This window comes from Ceratotherium simum, unplaced genomic scaffold (genome assembly GCF_057802395.1).
Source record: "Ceratotherium simum simum isolate JZ-2026a unplaced genomic scaffold, ASM5780239v1 HiC_scaffold_44, whole genome shotgun sequence".
Taxonomy (NCBI): Eukaryota; Metazoa; Chordata; class Mammalia; order Perissodactyla; family Rhinocerotidae; genus Ceratotherium; species Ceratotherium simum.
In genome coordinates this window covers 1030543-1047978 of record NW_028261260.1, presented here as the reverse complement: position 1 = coordinate 1047978, position 17436 = coordinate 1030543, and the positions used below count along the sequence as shown (strand labels likewise).

General features: G+C 53.1%; 1 pseudogene across 1 annotated transcript in view; it reads right to left on the bottom strand.

The window, feature by feature from the left end:
* Positions 1-17436, bottom strand: part of LOC147911268 (peroxynitrite isomerase THAP4-like) — a 61041-nt pseudogene that overhangs the window by 15500 nt on the left and 28105 nt on the right. Inside the window, exons 3-5 of the transcript XR_015551280.1 lie at positions 3321-3405; positions 2919-3056; positions 31-1150 (exon numbers count right to left, since the gene is read on the bottom strand). The product of XR_015551280.1 is annotated as a peroxynitrite isomerase THAP4-like (transcript). The remainder of the gene's footprint in view (positions 1-30; positions 1151-2918; positions 3057-3320; positions 3406-17436) is intronic.

The window sequence follows — 17436 nt, the reverse complement described above, 5'->3', positions numbered from 1 at the left end:
AGTGGGGGAGCCCCGAGCACCGGGACTGACCTCGGCGGGGGGCAGCAGGCTGCTAAGGCAGGGAGCCCCTCTCTTCAGCTCGTCCAGCTCCTCCTGCAGCGTGTGCACCTGGCTGTCGGCGGCTGCCCCTCTTCAGCTCGCCGTTCTTCTCCACCTGCTCCCGCAGGCGGCACCCGTGCTCCTGTTCCCCCGGGAGCAGAAGCAGTAGGAGTGCAGCAGTCGAGGAGATCTTGGGCCCCCAGTGCTGACAGGATGACTCAGCTGAGGGACGGAGGGCTGGTGTCGCTGTGCTCGCCCCGCAGAGCTTCTGCGGCTGGCTTCAGGGTGACATCCGTCGGAGGGTGGAGGGGCTCTGGGAGGGTTTCTGAGGCATCATTGTGAATGATGAACTTGGGGGTTCTGGGCCAAGCTCTCATCAGGCCCCAGGCTGGTCCCGCTGCAGCTGGGCTCCAGATCCTTCTTCAGCCTCTTTTGGTCAACAGCCTCTCAAGGGACAGATGGCCTCTCTTGAGTGTGCTCTGAGAAGAAACTGTAAGAAGGAAGCCAGCCAATAAATCTGCACGCCCCTATCCTGAGGGATAAAGTCACCCACGGAAATGCCACTCTTACCCAGCAGGCCCTGGCTGGGAAGAGGGGGTCTCATCGCCAGCATCTACAGCAGACGTGTTTGCATCTCCTTGGCTGCCTAATGCTGTGGAGGCCACACTGTCTCCTGGAGTTCCTTCCAGAGACTGCGCCCAATCCTGACTGGCAGCTTCCTGGGCGGCACTGGGTGCGTGTTCACCCTGCAGAGCGGGTTACTTCCACTTGCGGGACCACGGCTGGGCCCTCAGCTTTTCCCTCAAGGACCACAATGAACCTGCAGCTCCTTTCCCATCTGCTCCACGCGCATGTTCCTCAGGCCCCCAGTGGCCTTCCTGATGTCCTTTCTCCTGGGGTGGCTGTGGCCTTCAGCCCCCCCGTCTCAGTCAGGTGGAAGATGGAGGGCGTGGCCATGGCTTGAGCACATAGTACTGATCCTCCAGCCTTTCCTAGAGCTGTTTTTGGTGAAATATTCAGTACAGACGAAAGAATGCTTAGTGGGGTCCAGTCACCCCTGTGAACAGCTTTTAACCACTGGACCAGACGTTTTGAGCCCATTATGTGGAGCCTGCAAGGATAAATGAAAAAGTAATTAGAAAGAAAGAATTAAATGTTTCCCCCTAAAATAATCAGCTATAAAAGCAAAACAAGTGTTTTTGGGAACACCCACACCTGTAGCCACTTTGCCCATTTAAACCTTTAGTAAAGATTTAAGGAACACCTGCTTGCAACTTATTACTGGAATAGAAACATGAAAGACCCACTGTCTACCTTAAGGAGGTGACCGTCTGTAGGGCAGAGAAGGAAGGAAGGTGAGGACCTCCTCCCAGGCTGTGGTAAGTGCCCTGTAGGGACACAGACGTTCTGGCAGATAACACAGGATGGCATCAAGACAACAGGAAAGGCTTCAAGAAGCCTCAGAAATAGTTCTTAGAAGCTCATGGCTGCCCAATCCTCCTGCTGTCCTTAGGATGCAAGACTTTGGGTGCTAAAACGGGGAGGGTTGGTCCCACTATTTCAAAGCCAGGCCAGGTGTCGGCCAGCAGAGCCTCCCAGGCACTCAGCAGGGTGCCTGGCCCCAGCTCTGCTCAAGCAGCTGAGGATGCGAGACCACCGCCAAGGGGAGGTCAGCCCCAAGAGCTGTGGATCAGTATTCCTCCTGTCCTCCCACTACCAGGAGGAAAGCTGCTTCCTGTACAAATCAACCAGCCCCTGCAAGGTACTGACCAAGACACTTCATAATCTCTTCTCCTCATTAAGGTAAAATCTCTATTTAGACCAAACTGTGCACGTCGGGGGTTGGGGGGGTCTGTCCCGAGGGCTTTCTGTTCCACTTGAGGTCATCTAACCCCCCTGAGGCCACTGTGGACCAGACCAGGTGGATACTAGGTCCTCAGGGAGTTCCAAGCAACATGACTTTCTAACCTTTCTCAATGCTTTGTGACTAGTTACCAAAGGACTCCTACCTCATTTGCCCCCAGACCACATTAGACCATGACACATGCCAAGAGCCACCTTCTCTGCAGGGCTTTGCCTCATTCTCAAAACAGTAACAAAACTTTTGGGACACAGGCTCTGAAGGAAACCGTCAAGAAAGCAGGGTGGCTGACCTCTGAAACAAGCTCATGTTACTAGTTCTTTGGATAGATTGTAACAACTTCCGAATTAGAACAAACCACTGTAAACCTTCAATAAGACTACAGACAACAAGTGGCATTCAGGTCTTTCAAAATTCAGTAACAACCTGCAACATGAAACAAAATGATCTGCCAGGAGGTTTTCAAAGTAGAATGTCTTCAGCGCACTGTTCTGGGACCTCCAGTGTGGAGTCCGCAGGAAAGGACTCATTGAACTAGCTGAATTCCAGAAGCCCTCACGAAGGGAGCCAGGCCAGGGGGAAAGCAATCCCCTCACCCTGCTGTAGGAGCCCAAGGATGATGTGTAGAGAGGAGCCCCTTCACCGAGTCCCCGAGGTAAGCCTCCCGGTGAGGAGTGGGCCGTGCCCTCCTCCACCCAGGATGCTGTCAGATGCAGAATCCAAGTCCACATGGTCAGCCTCCCTATGAGGAGTGGACCGTGCCCTGCTCCCCCAGGATGCTGTCAGATGCCCAGTCTGCAGGGTCAGCCTCCCCGTGAGGAGTGGGCCTCGCCCTGCTCCACCCAGGATGCTGTCAGATGCAGAGTCCCAAGCGTAAGTCTCCCCTTGAGGAGTGGGCTGAACCCTGCTCCTCCCAGGATGCTGTCTGAGTCCAAGTCCACAGGGTCAGCCTTCCCATGAGGAGTGGGCCTTGACCTGCTCTGCCCAGGATGCTGTCAGACACCTCTCCAGCACTCACCTCCACCTGCAGAGCCACCTTTCCCTGCACTGCCAGGAACCTTCTAGCAACAGAGCATCTGGGAGGTGTATCCATCCAGCAGGTACAAGCTGCATTTGCTCAGCCACATTCCTGATTGCAGAGATCAAGGCAGGCTCCCTGCCATCAAAAGAGCAGAAAAGTCACAGCAAATCCAAGAAGATAGTGACCTAAGGAAGAGCGTTTCCAGACTATCCTGTTACTTGACATTGTTGGCCCTAGCCCAAATCAGTGGAGAGCAGGGTGGCTGCAGGGTGGGGGTGAGAGGGTGGTGGAGGCCATAAGGTGGGTGCTGGTGGCTGTGGGGTGGCCATGGTGGCCCGAGGTGCCCCAGCAGAGACGGTGGCGCAGACCACAGCTACACAGCACCCAGCGCTGACTCACCTGCTGGACAGGCCCCGAGCACAAAGTGCTGCCCACCTCGGGCTGGACCTCATGGGGGGCTGACTTGGCAGTGGCGGCCAGTTACCTGTGGAAGGAGACGGTGGTTTCTCCTCGTTGCCTGGCCAATGGGAGCAGATCGTGGCCGCACAGCGAACACCATCTCAGGCCTCAGGCTGTTGCACCGCCAGGCTCCGTCCCCCTCCTCACCACCCCTGAGTGGGACCACCACGAGGGTAGAGCTCTGGGCAACACTCTATGGGATGTGGAACTGGTCCCCGTGGCCTACAGGACAGCAAGATGGCAGCACTTACTCCAGCCACCCCCAGTGCACAGTTCTGATCGTTCTTGAGCTTCTGTTAGTGTTTCTTTATATAAAAACAAGCCATTGCGAATGCATGCTTTTCTTTGCATGTTTGTCCTTGTAATGAGCAGTCAGACTCCGCACTTTTTGATGTGTGCTGACAGCTTACGCCTCTCCTCTCCCTCTTTCCCTCATGTCCACACCTGGACAAGCTGAAGAGCAAGTCCAGAGTCTCCCTTCTCTGGCATTGGCTTCGGATCCAACCACACAAGCCCCTGTATGTGTGCAGAACTCTCGCCCTGGTCTCACCCCTGGCAAAGATTTCTTGCTTTGACCAAACTTTAGTCAGGATCCTGAACCTTTTCCTAGGTTTGTGTGTGCACTTCCTTGTAAAATCCAGTTTTAGTAAGAACCTTGCTAAGTCAGTTTAAGCAGAACCCACACCCGTAGATCTGATCACCCTCGAGATCTGCTTGGGCTTCTCCACGTCCCCCACCATCCCTCAGGTGGTGTCTGATAACTCTGGCCTGGCTTTGATAATAATCTTGTTAGGTCAGGTTAGCTAGAAACCCCAACACTTGTTTTTTCTCTTAGTAATTTTCCATCTCCTGACCCCCACAATGCTGCCTGGCCGTGAATGCTCACTTGCCCATGCTGCATTCAAAGTCGAGCCCAATCTCATTTCTCCCCAGCTGTGAATCCCATCACAGTGGTCTCTACATATTGCAGTGGTTCTGAATAAAATATGCCTTACCATTTTTGACAAGTGTCATTGAATATTTTTTCTTTAAAACCTCCAACCACGATAAAAACCCAGGCCTGGCTTCTTTCCTTGCTCCCTCAAGCCATTTCAGAGCTGCTTGTGATTTTGGCCCTGCTCTCCTCAGAGACGTCTATTATGTGAGTCATAAGACTTTTGCTAACTTCTGTGTGTGTGTGGAGGGGGACACACACCAGCATCAGTCTCTCCATGGCTTACCAGTGAGCAGTCATATTTTGAAAGGAATCTCTTTCTCTGAGCGGTAGGTCTCAACAGTGAGTTCAAAATATTCAGTGAACGATGTACTAAACAGATGTGCTGTCATCCAGGCTTTGTTGTTCCACTTGAGCATTGACTCTAAGTTAAAGTCACCGGATGCATTACCCCTAACAAGAGAGCGAGACTGTACAAAGGCCCGGGGGGGGTGGATTGGAGGGGGAGGGGAGAGAACAGGATCAGTTAGAGGAACCAGAGGTCAGAGTGTGAGACAGGAGTTGGAGAAGGGGCCAGAGCAGTCGGTAACAGCACAGCAGCCAGGTCAAGGCCCTGTGCACCATGTCTGGGAGTCAGGATCTTCTAATTGCAGTCAGTGTGGGAGCCCCATTTCTGCTTGGATCTCTGGGGGACAAGAAGGCAGTGTCTTACCACGTCTGTCTGTCCACAGCTCCCAGACCCTGGCCAGGGAGCACGAAGCACTGATGCAGAAGTACCTGCACCTGCTGCAGATCGTGGAGACGAGAAGACAGTGGCCAAGCAACTACGGCAGCAGATCGAGAATGGGGAGATCAATATCGAGTGGCTGAAGGCAGAGGTGACTGCTGACGAGGGGTGCAGAGGAGGGTGGCCGGGGTGCCCAGGGCACAGGCCCAACACCTCACACTCCAGGCTTCAGCAGGATCGGGGGGGCACATGACCGGCAGCGGGGACCAGCTTCCAGCCACAACTAAGCCAGTCTCCAAAAGTAAATTTAGTGATGCTGGCAAAGTGGGAAGGGCCTTAGTCAGATCTGAGTTCAGATCTGCCACTTGACAATTGCAACTTGGAGTGCGCCCCCCCATCCTCTATGCGTCCATTCCTTCATCTATAAAACAGCCTTTTTATACTTGCCTGACAAGGGTGTGAGGATTGAGTGAGGTTATTTATGGGCGAGTTTTTAGTTACTCTGCTGATGACCACATTGAGTAAGCATCCCCACATTATCAGCTGAAGAGTCCGGGGACACAGAGTCCCTGGTAAGTCATCATAGTGTGGGCTCCTGGCTCAGTTCCAAGCAGTCGTTCTCTCTGCCTGTCATAAGAGCTCCTACAGGGGCTCACCGGCTCCAGGCTCATCGGTCTGGAGGCCATGCTGTTGCTAAATTAAGCCTTCTAGAACTTCACTACTCAAAATGTGGTCCATGAAACAAGAGCATGTTAGAAATGCAGAATCTCAGGCCCTGCCCAGACCTCCAGAATCAGAATCTGCACTTTCACAACATCCCAGTCGATTGCCATTTACATTAAAGCTTGGAAGGCTTTGGCTCTCAGCCCCTTAGACGCCCCTCACCAGCTGTCTACCCCAGCGCCGAATGATCTGATTGCCTCTCCCCCCTCATCTCACCATGTTCACCACATGCTCAGAGCCATTTGGCCACGTCACACGAGGACCGTGGACTCTGAGCTGAGGACGGGAAAATGGAAACATAGATTCTAACGAGGGTCGGCTGCATGATTTGTAGGGCCTGAGGCAAGGGAAAAATGCAAGGCCTTGGGTGGAGTCGGGGAAGTCGACCTCCCCTTCTCACAGCCCACCAACCCACCCATGGCAGACAGGCGCCCCCCCCAATTTCAACCTCCAACCTCCTCTAACCTCTGTGCCATGATACACTTGGTACCTAGATGAGGGGTGGGCAAGATGTCCCTGCTGAGTCACCCACCTAGTGCCCAGGCATTGTCCCTCACCCTGCCCTGAGACACCATCGGGATTGCACTGCACCCACTCTTACTGCACCTACACCGAGGCTCCTGAAGAGGGTTGAGGGTGACTCACGGAGGGATGTGAGTTTTCCTTGCTGACTAGACCCATTTGCTCCCAGAGAGAGGGTAGAGGAGGTCATGGGTTCTGGGGTGCCAACGTGTGTGGAGCAAGCAGCTGAGAGACCATCCCAGTGAGGCAGCAGGAGGCAGGAACACATGAGGGCTGAGGCTCCAAGCCCCTGGGGTGTGCTCCATTGTTCCATCAGATGTTACTCATGAAAACAAATAAAAGAGAAATGGTTAAGAACTACAAGGTTACAACTGCGGAACTTGAAGCCCCAAGCACGGGGCCCTCTGAGCATAGGACCCCATCACATGACTTTGAAGCCAGCTCTGTCTGGAATGTTCAAAGATCTGAAGTTGCCAATTCCACCTTATGGTGCTGCTGCCAAGCTCTGAACTGATGGTCATGTCAGCTCGGAACTTGAGGTTGAACAAAAGTTTCAGATTCCACACACCTCCTCTACCCTGCACCAGGCACTGTCAGACATGCTTCCTTAGTCAGTCCCCATAGCTATAATCATAGGATTGAACGAGGAAGGGGGCTAAGAGAACTCAAGTCACCTGCCCAAGCTCACACAGCTGGGAGGTGGCACAGCCAGGACTAGAACCCACGTCTCCTTGTCTACTTGCTAGTCTTGCCACTCTACTCATAGCCTCTTCCCATGTCGCTCCTGGGATGGGGGCTTGTCCCGAGTCTAAACCATCTGGTTCATTCTGAGATCTATCCTAGCCCTACACATATCCCTGAAACCAAGCTGAGTCGTTGTTAGGGACCAGGGAATAGGTCTAGGGACCAGCACCAGGTTAGTGGCTTCATGATCGAGGGTGTCGGGTGTCATTCATTCACTCACTCACTCATTCACTAACTGCCTAAGATCAGCTGACCACTGCCTCATCCTCTTCCCCAGGCTCCTCTTCCCCCATCACTTGGGGATCCAGCCAGTGCTCCCTGGTCATGAGCTGTGCACATCTTGGCCTTTGCACATGCTGGGGCTTCTGTTTGGAGTGCCCCTGCCACCCCCACGCTTCCCTGCCTGGTGGGATCCTACCAAGCTCGAATGCCTCCTCCTGGGGACTCTCATCCCAGAATGTTCTCCTTGCCCCCTGCTCCCACGGCTTTCCCACCCTCAGCATGCCATGTCAGAGCCAGGTCCTTGGGTGTCTGTCCCCAACCCGGCCTGGTGAGACCTCCTTGAAAGCAGGGATGTCCTTTATCACTCTGTCCCTTCTGCCTCACACATAGTAGGTACTCTGTAAGGGCTTGATGAATGAATGGGCATCAGGCTCTGTGGCAGGCAGTAAAGAGATGGAAGATTCTACCCTTAAGGTCTGATTGGGGTAGAGTGTGATTGGTGCCATAATAGAGTTTGTGGTGTGAACCCAGCTAGAAAATGAGTCATTTTATGGCCAAAGAAGGTGTGGGTTCATGTCGCATATGGCCTTGAAAGGTTTCAGGGGTTGGTAGGCCAGAGAAGGGGTGGGTGCAAAAGGCAGGGCCCTATCTGGTGCTGGGGAGCACAAAACTGGTCAGTTTTGAGTGAAAGTGTGTGTGTGTGTGTGTGTTTGTCAGTGTGGCAGCAGAGGCCTGTTTGGTGGGAATTTGGAGCAACGTTTTCAACTGAGTGCATTACTCTCCAGGGCAAAGGATTTCTTTAAGAAGACTGAAAGATCAGCTTGGTAAAGCCTTCTGGCTGTAGTCTCTCTCTCTCACTGTCTCTCACTGTCTCTCACTCTCACTCACTCTCACTCACACACACACATCCACATCCTGCAGGGCAGAGGGCACCTGTGCGCTCTGGAGGGGCTTTAGGAGGGTGAAACAGAGCCCATTTCCCAGGAAGTAGGCCATCAGGTAGGCAGGAGGCACTGAGAAGCCAAGTAAGTGATGAGTGACGCCCGTGACAAAGATAGAGTGTCTTAGAAAGTCAGAGCTGGGAGGGATCTGAGAACTCAGAGGTCCACAGAAGAGGGAGGACTTATCCAAGGTCACTCCAAGGTCACTTCCAGTGCTAGAATCCAGGCTTAACCTTGGGTCTCCTGGCTGCAGATCCTTGGCCTGTGCCTGCCCCACAACTTATTCCTTCCTTGCTGGGGAGACGAGCCAGATAAAAGGTGCATGTTCGGGAACCACTGTGTCACCTGGATGGCCTCAAGCTCTCATGGTCCACCTGATAGCCAGAAAAACTCCTCAAGCCCCATCCCACTTATTCCTGAGGATTTTCAGGGTCTTCCATTTTCATGGCCACGTCTGGCTTCCAATTCTGCTCTCCTGGCTTCTTGTATCACTTCTCACAGTGGCTGTCTTCACTCAGTCTTGACTGCTCTTTACCCCCGTATGGGCACTCCTTGTGTCCATCAGGTGGAGCTAGATTCTGCTGCAATTACAAACAACCCCCAAGTCTCAGTGGCTTAAAACAACAAAGATTGCTTTTTCTCTCACACTGTGTGTCCATTGTGGGTTCCGCTCCACAACATTCTCACTCAGAGTCAGGGTCACAGGCTGATGGGTCTCCCACAATCAGGAAATTCACCAGTCCCATGGCAGGGGAAGCAATGTGGCAAATGGTGCCTGACAGCACTGCTCACATTTCATTGGACAAAGTGAGTCACTTGAACACAGTCAACTTCAGGGGCTTGGGAAGTACAGTCCTGCCCTGTCCCAGGAGGACAACCAGAGTATCCAGGAAAGACCTAATGACACCCAACTGGCTCTTCTTTCAGTCCCCAAGCCCCTGACACCAGCCAAGTATAGACCAGACTTTCTGAAAGGCTTAGATACAGTAGAAGGGGTTTGCAGTACTGAAACAGAAAATGGCTTAAAGGTGAATAGAAGACATCCTTGCCCTTCTGTCACTCAGCCTTTCCTGCTACACGGATTTCTTGCTGACCTCCTCTCCTCACACTGGCCTCTCTCCACATGCTTCCAACACCATTTTGTTGGTGGTGGGGGTGTTCATAATCTCTTTATCTGCCAAGACCCTCTCCCCCGTCCAGTGATGTGTTGGAGCTGGCTTATACCAATTTGCAAGTTTGTTGTGAAATTTTCAAGACTCTTTCAAGCTTGTTATTCGCCCTTTGGTAGCTTAAAATGGGCCAAGGTTGGAATGTTTACACCATGGAAATCAGCCAGTGCTACCAGTCAGAGTTTTTTCAGAGAGCTGGTCATTAATCCTTTACCAATATACCCTTGTATACACTTTCTTCAGGACCAGCTAAATACTTTGCTGGGTCCAGTGCAAAATGAAAATGCAAGGCTCTTAAGAATTTCAAGGCAACAACAACAGAGCCTGAAACCAGGCATTAGGCCCTTCTAAGCGGGCTGTGGACAGGTCACACATCAAGGACATTGGCCCTGTCTCTACTCCATGTATACTCTCCATCCCTGGAGCCCCCACCTACAGCCATGTCTCCCTAGAGGTAACGGGAGAGCATACCCAAACAAAAGTCTGCACAAAATTTATTAAGCAAAACTATCCAGCTCTGCTTAGTCTCTTCTTTTCCATCTAAACAGCCCTCTTGGGCCTTATCTTTTGTAACCAAAAAGCTCCAAGGACCATCTAAAACAAAGGGAGCATCCTCCTCTGAGAAGAATCCTCCCCTCCTCTAGAATCTTCAGTTTGGCACCATTTCATTGTTTTAATAGCTATTTTTCTCCCATTTATGATTGGAAGTAAGTTGGGATGGCTCAGGCAGCTCTAAAGGGCAGGGTAGGAGTTTAGAGATGGTGGTGATATTTTCCTGACTTGGTAGCACTCAGAATCCTGCAAGCCTGACTCTGCAAGAAACTGCAGAGATCTTTAGTTCAGGGTTTAAGGTAAAACTGTAGCCATGGAATCAGGTTTGCAAACCAACTTTGACATGGAGAGGGCCGCCTTGACCCCTCCCCAGTCAGCCCCTCTGCAGGGCCCACTCTGTGCCTTGAGTCTTGTTTCCCATGTTCCTCCTGCCATCCCCAACCCTGCTGCCCTGCACTCAACACCCTGTCGTACTCTGCATCTTTGTTCACACCATCCCCTCTGCTCCAATTCCTTCCATTCTATAACACACTTGCTGGGCTCCTTTTTTTCTTTGTGAGGAAGATAAGCCCTGAGCTAAAATCCATGCCAATCCTCCTCGTTTTGCTGAGGAAGACTGGCCCTGGGTTAACATCTGTGCCCATGTTCCTCCACTTTTATATGGGATGACACCACAACATGGCCTGACATGAGGTGCATCGGTGCAGGCCCGGGATCCGAACCCGGGCAGCCAGCAGCGGAGCTCGTGCACTTAACTGCTACACCACGGGGCCAGCGCAATTGGGCTCCTATTTGTCCTGCAAAACCTCTGGGTAGCGCTTGTGGCTTCCATGGTGAGACCCTCCCACTGCAGGAGGTGTGCACCTTGTTGGAGTATAAGTTACCTCTGTGGGTATCTGACCCTCTTCTTAGGCTGGAAGCTCCTCCAGGGAAGGGATCTGACATCCACCTCTGGCTGTGTCTCACCCATGCCCAGCATGGTGCCCACCACAGAGACTCCATCAGGACATGCTGACAGGATTGGCACAAAGGGAGACAGAGATGGGCATCTCTTAGGCTTGGAAGAGGCCAGAGGGAATGGAGAATGAAGGAGAGAGAACTGAGTTGTTCTGCCAGTTGTTCCAACTGGCAGATGTTGGAAAAGCAAGAAGTACAGAGATCTTTAGCAAAACTTTGCTAACAAAAGAGAGAAAACCCAGGACTAATTCCTCCACCAATGACTGCACTGACTAAATGCATTCTGGATTAAAGACACTGTCTCCAGAGAGGGGACTGGGGTGTGGCAGGAGCCGATGAGCAGTGCTGCTAAGGAGTGTGACAAATGAGGGTTTGCCTCTGATGGGCCAAGAAGGTCAGACTGTGGGGTGGAAAGTGGGCAGGGCTCAGCTGAGACACCAGGCATTGACCCAGTTGGGCAGACAGAGCTGGACTCTAGCTGGCGAGTTGGTGTGTAAGCCAAATTCCAAACTCTCCATGGACATCGTTGACAAGGGTCAGCTGAGCAGGCCCTGATGTCAGCCAAGAAAACCCAGATCCAAAGCAAATGCATCCCCAGAAGGGACCTGCAGGATAAGGGAAAGGAGGCCTCTGCAATCTCAGTGGGGCTGGGGCTCCTGCCGCCATCCTGACACTGGTTTGTAGCAGGGTTGGGCCATGGTCCAAGGCTTCTGCAGGGTCCCCAGGCTCACAGCTTTCCAGAGCTTTGCCAACCTGGCCCAATCCTTAAATCAGATTCCCAGACTGCCAGTGTTGCCTATGCAGGGAGCAGAGTGCCTGACCTGACGGCATCTGGTTTTTGCTCTTGTCCCTGGGGAGTAGATGTCTTGTAGACGTATCTGAGAAGAGCGCCATCAGTTTTACATACAGACTAGTCTTACACACACACACACACACACACACACACACACACACATCCCTCCAGCCTAAAGAGAAAAGGATACCACGTGCAGATACCAGAACTGGCAAAGACAGCAGACTGGCATGAGGGTGATGACATCAGGACAGTAAGTGTGCTGACTGGGCATTCACGTGTCTCTGAGCTCTCCATGAGCCTGTGTGTGAGTCCCTTAGCTCTTTAGAGTTCAGATCCAAGAACAGCCATTTTTTCATGTGCCAAGGGTCTCAGAGAATCGAAAAAATAGAAAAGCCTGCATCAGCAATGCATATTTCTCCATTAGATATTTTCAGCCGCTCTTCAAGCACAGGCCGGGGCAGTTTTAGTAACCCAGAAGTGGAGAGCGGGTAACTGTCCCATTTTGCTTTCAAAGTGCTCCATTAGCTCAATTGTCAGAGCCCATTCATCCTGCGGTTCAGCAAGTGGCCTTGAGGGGACAAAGCCACGTGCCCTGAAAAGGGAGCAGAGCTGGCTCTGTGGCGTGTTTGTGATTTCCTAAGCTACTATCTTTGGACGTCTGCCACACAGCTCAGGGATGTCTCCACCCATTGAGCACCTTCCACTCCTGCTCTTGTTGTACTGCGGGAGTGAGACCCCAGGGTGGGGGTTTGCCCTCAGGCAACACACTGCTGGGAGAGGGGACAGCCCCCTGTGACACATCCCCGAGGAGGACAACACCAGGGGCCTCCAACAGCCAAAGTGCTGGGTCATCACAGAGGAGGGAGCAGAGAGCACACGTGGACAATGGGACCAGGGAGGGGCATCTGATGTGGCAGAGAAAGACAGAGACCACGGCAGGGAGATGAGGACAGGCTCCTAGGCTGGGGCTGCCCTGACTCCCGGGGGGGTTCACACTTTCTCTCTGGGCCTGTTTTCCTGTCCACAAATGGGGTGTACGACAGAGTCCCTATGGCATCCCCTATGTCGTTCAGCTCAAACCCCAGACACATTGGGGAAGTTCCCAGTTCTCCAGGGTGGTAGGAGATGGGGGTTATGAGCAGAGGCAGAGGAGGAACAGTTGGGAGGGGAGGGGGCTGCAGGAAGTAGCAGAAGTCTCTCTGGCATCCTTACAGCTCACCCTGGAGAGGAGACTCAGGCTGTGTTCTGGAGCTGGCTGGCTGGGGAGCATGGGTGGGGAGGAGGATGCTGGGAGGGGAGCCACAGCAAATGTGGCTGCCAGGGGTGCTCAGAGGGCCATTACCCAGCCTGGTGCTAAGCTGCTAGTGAGAAGGCATGTTCCCCAGTGCTCTTTAGGTGGTGACAGGGCACTTGCATGGGAGAATCTGGGTGTTTTTGCTTTTCTGTTTTCCCTCAAAATGGGGTTGTGGAGAGCTAGCATTTACTGAGCACCTTCTCTGCATCAGGCCCTCAAATTGTCCCATTACTTGCAGGGGTGACCTCATTTCACCTTCAGATTCTCCAGGAACGACCTGAAGTTAAGAGATGTTAGGCATCTTGCTGGAGGTCACACAGCTGAGAAGCAGCATAAGGCGGATTTGAGCCTGCTCTGAGTGGGTCTCAAGCCTTAGCTCTTTTCACACCATCAGTGGCATTTCCTCTGAATTCTCTAGAGCCCTGAGTTCCTCTAAGATCCTTTAGGGTCACCCCAGCAGGTGGGCACTGAGGATGCCAGGAAGGCTGGCAGCGAGAGCAGCTCCCATCCTCTGCCGGCTTCTGGGGAGTGTGACCCATGTTTAGAAAAGCCTGTGTTTTGTGTAGAGCTCTGCTGTCACCATCTTGAAATTTTGTCATTTTTTAAAGAAGGGATCCTGCATATTTGCTCTGCACTGGGCCCCACAAGTTACATAGTCTATCCCGCTGATGAGGTTTTCACATAAGGTGTCACTTGAGAAAGGTGTTTGCTGCTAGAGTCCCACGGACGGTGGCAGCCCCTGCCCTCTCCCTGGGCCCCTCAGCTCTGCTGGGACTTGGGGGCAGAGGCCCTTTGAGGGGCAGGAACTCCATGGCCGGAGCTTATACTGTGCTTCCTCTGTCAGTGAGGCCATCGTGTGTTTGCACCACATCTTTACCAAGGCCTGAAGACCTGCATCTCCAGCTGGCCCACTGGGGCCTGGGTGAGCAGCCAGCCCTGGCAGAGGTCCCCAGCCACCACCTGAGAAGTCCCTCTCCAAGGCCCACTCCTCCAGGCTGGCGGCACTTCCATCCTCCCCGAGTGTAACAGTAGCCCCTTAAAAACTCACATAATCCCTCAGAGGGAGCAGAAGAGGAAAGACAAGTTGGCAAAAGCTGTTTTTCTAGGAAGAAGAGATATTTTTAGTTTCTTATCTATTTTCCCTTTTAAAAATAATATATATGAACACATTTGAGAAAATTTGACTATCTAGAAAAGCAGAAAATGTTAAAAGCTATATCAACCATAGTTCTCCTTCTCAAAGATAACCACTGTAAACACATTGATGTGTTTTCCTCAAACTTTTTTCTATACACAGATCTTGGGATTCCCCCCCATTTGATTTACATAATGTCACACATATGAATATTGAATTTGAATATTGATGTGTTTTTTTTTACTTAAGATTAGCACATGCTTTTTGATGGCTGTATGATGCTCCAGTACCTGTGAGCATGCCCTCATCCATGCAGCCATCTCCCATCATTGGCTCTTACAGTTGTCGCAACTACTAGAAACACTCATCTCTGCATCTGAAATGTTCATATGAGAGAGCGTCTCCTTGGGACAGGTTTCCAAAAGTAGAATGACAAAGAAAAGGTAGAAGCACGGTCAAGGCTCCCACTCCGTCCACCCTGCGTCACTGCTCTCCGAGCTGGTTGCACCGTCCTGATGGCCCCGAGGGCTGCACAGCAGGACCCCTGCATCGCGCCTCTCCCACACTGAGTGTGACCCTTTTATTGTTCACTTTCCTAAGTTAGAGAGCCCCGCTTTTCCCCAAGGTCACAATGAGAAGACTACCTAGAAGGAAAAGGTCTGCACTTCCTGTAGTTGCGTCATTGAAGGTGCTGTCCCTTGGGTAGTGTAAGAGGTCCCACTTAAGAGTTTATCGCAAAGGAAGCACGTTTTTCTTTTTTAATGGAGTTTATAAGCAGAGGTTTCAGTGGGTTCATCCCTGCCAATCAAGTATTGAAGGGCAGGTTTGGGGAGATTGGCTGGGCTTTCAGGGGCTGGAAGGCAGGGTATTGTGTATCCAGGAGGTTGGGACAGAGCAGGCCAGCAACAGACCCACCTTGCTGAACCTGGGGAGGCATGGAAGGACAGGGACACACAGATAAAGGGACAGAGAGCTGAGGGGACATGACCCGGGAGGGCATGTCATGTGGGGAGAAGCCCTGGAATGGGGGACTCAAGAGAGCTGGTTCCAGGCCAGCTACTGATTCACCTTATGACCACGGATGGGTCACTTCTGTCACTGGTCGGGCACTCTGGGAGGCCTCTTGGGGGAGCCAGGGCTGAGGGGGATGTGGAGCTGCAATTCAGTTACCACAGAGACCTCAGCTGAACCCCCAAAACTCTGGAGCTGGGTGGCCCTTCAGACCCTTCAGGCAGTGGGGCACACCACAGCACCCATAACAGCCCTCTCCGACCTTCCAATACACAGGTGTCAGAGTAGACGGAGCCCCATCTCTATAAAGATCTGTGACTCTGATGTGGTCCCAATGCCTGGGGCCACCTATCTGGCCCTGGATAGGGCAGTGGTGCCAGAGTCATCCCCAAAGGCAAGGGTGTCTCTGGGTGGGAGGTCTGAGCCTGGCCTTGACCTCCGTGGGTGGAGCTGGGTGACCGAGGGTTTGTGGGGCATCTCACCGAGCAGACATGTTGGCCATCCTGCTGCCCGTGTTCAATTTCTATCAGGAGCTAGTATCCAGCCAGCAGTACAGCCTGCAGACCCTGGCCAACTGCAAGCAGAACAGTGACTGACAAGCTGCTGAAGCACTATGAGGCCAAACTGACTGCAAGGAGAGAGTTTTGGAGACCTTCCTTACTGACCCCATGTTCCAGCTGGCATTTAGCCCTGTCCTTGAGAGCAAATGCATGGGGAGCCCACTGGGGGCCATGACAGTGAGGGCCACATCTGGGAGGAAGCCACACCTGGGGGCACCAGGGGGCCATGGCCGGGAGAGCCCAAGCCCTAACAGGCCCCAGCTCTGGGCTGCCTGGAGAATGGGGTTAGAGCCAGCCCCTGACCTAGTAGACCGCAGGCCTGTCCAGCTCCACAGAGCAGGCAGTGTGGGAAGGCGAGGGGGAGCTCCTGGTCCTGAGCCCACCTCCAGGCCCTTCCTCTTGCTGGCTTAGAGCCTCAAGCTCTGGGCTCTTGCCCTAGACAAGACCCTGGAAAAGTCTCCACATTAGAGTCTGAGATCAGAAGTGCTGTGGGTGTCCGTCCTCAGCCCTGCTCATGGGAGTGCTGGGAGTTCAGAGAACCATCCTCCATCTGCTTTCTCTCTCCCTCTCTACATTGCTGCTTTCTCTGACTTGCTTCATCACAGTCTCTCTCCTTCCTCATCCTTGCCTCTGTCCCTCTCTCCCTGCCTCTCCCTCCTGAAGATTCCCAGGCACATTCTGACACTGCACGAGCTCCTGGCCCACTTTTCACATGCACATCCAGCCAACAGCCTGGACGAAGCCAGGGCTAAACTGGGGGGGTTGTCTGGGTGAGCTTGCCTCCCGGGTGCCCCCGCCAGTGGACAGGCCAGGGCTGAGGATGCTCCCCAGTGGGAGTTTGCTGAGCCCCAGATGGTAAATCTCATGTTCAGGTTAGGATCCCAGGAGGTGGTGTTTGGGGGACCCCCAGCCTGCCCCACCTGGAAGCAGGGTCCCCGGAGCAATCTGAGTTCACAGCTGAAGCCCAGGGGGCAGTTGGTGGGATGGTGTGGGTGGTGTGCTGTCCCTGGCACAGTTGTGGTTTGAGGAAGGGCCCTGGGCACTCACGTGGGCCCATCTGCCAGGATGGGGATCGGCCCAGGGACTCACAGGCACTCTGCCAACTTCCTCTGTTCTCCAGTGTCAGTGTCTCACAACCTGTGGTATAAGAGCCCCAGAGGGGAGCCTGGGTGGTGGGCCTTCATGAGCCCAAGACTGCAGTCAACAGCAGGCAGTGTCACAAGTGGACAAGCCCATGACTTGTCCAGTGTCAGAGGCCCCAGCCCTCTGGTCAAGGCACCTCCGCTGCCCCTCTTTCAGTCTCCAAAGCCCAGGGGGAACCTTCCTCTGCCAGGGCAGAAGCAGGGGGACCAGGGAGGAGGCGCCTACAACAGCCCAGGCAGCAGTTGACGGTGGCCTGCACCAGGTGGTGGCAGTGGAGGTGAGGAGGAGGTTCCGATTCAGGGTGTGTTTTGAAGATGGAACCAACAGGAGTTTTTGATGCATTAGATGTGGGGAGAGAGAAGATGGGAGTCAAGGGCGATTCCAGAGTTTTTGGCTGAGAAAGCAGAAGGTTAGAGTTGCTGCTAACGGGGATGGAGAAAGGTGCAGGAGGGGCAGGTGTGGAGGGGGAATCTTTCTTGTTTCATTGGAGCTTAACTGGGGGCATGTTGAACTTGAGATGGATAACAGTTGTGGAGAGGACAAGAAGAGAGCAGGGCATTTGAGTCTGGAGTGTAAGGGAGCGAGCCATTCAGGAGCCATCAGCTCGGAGATGGGATTATAGTCAC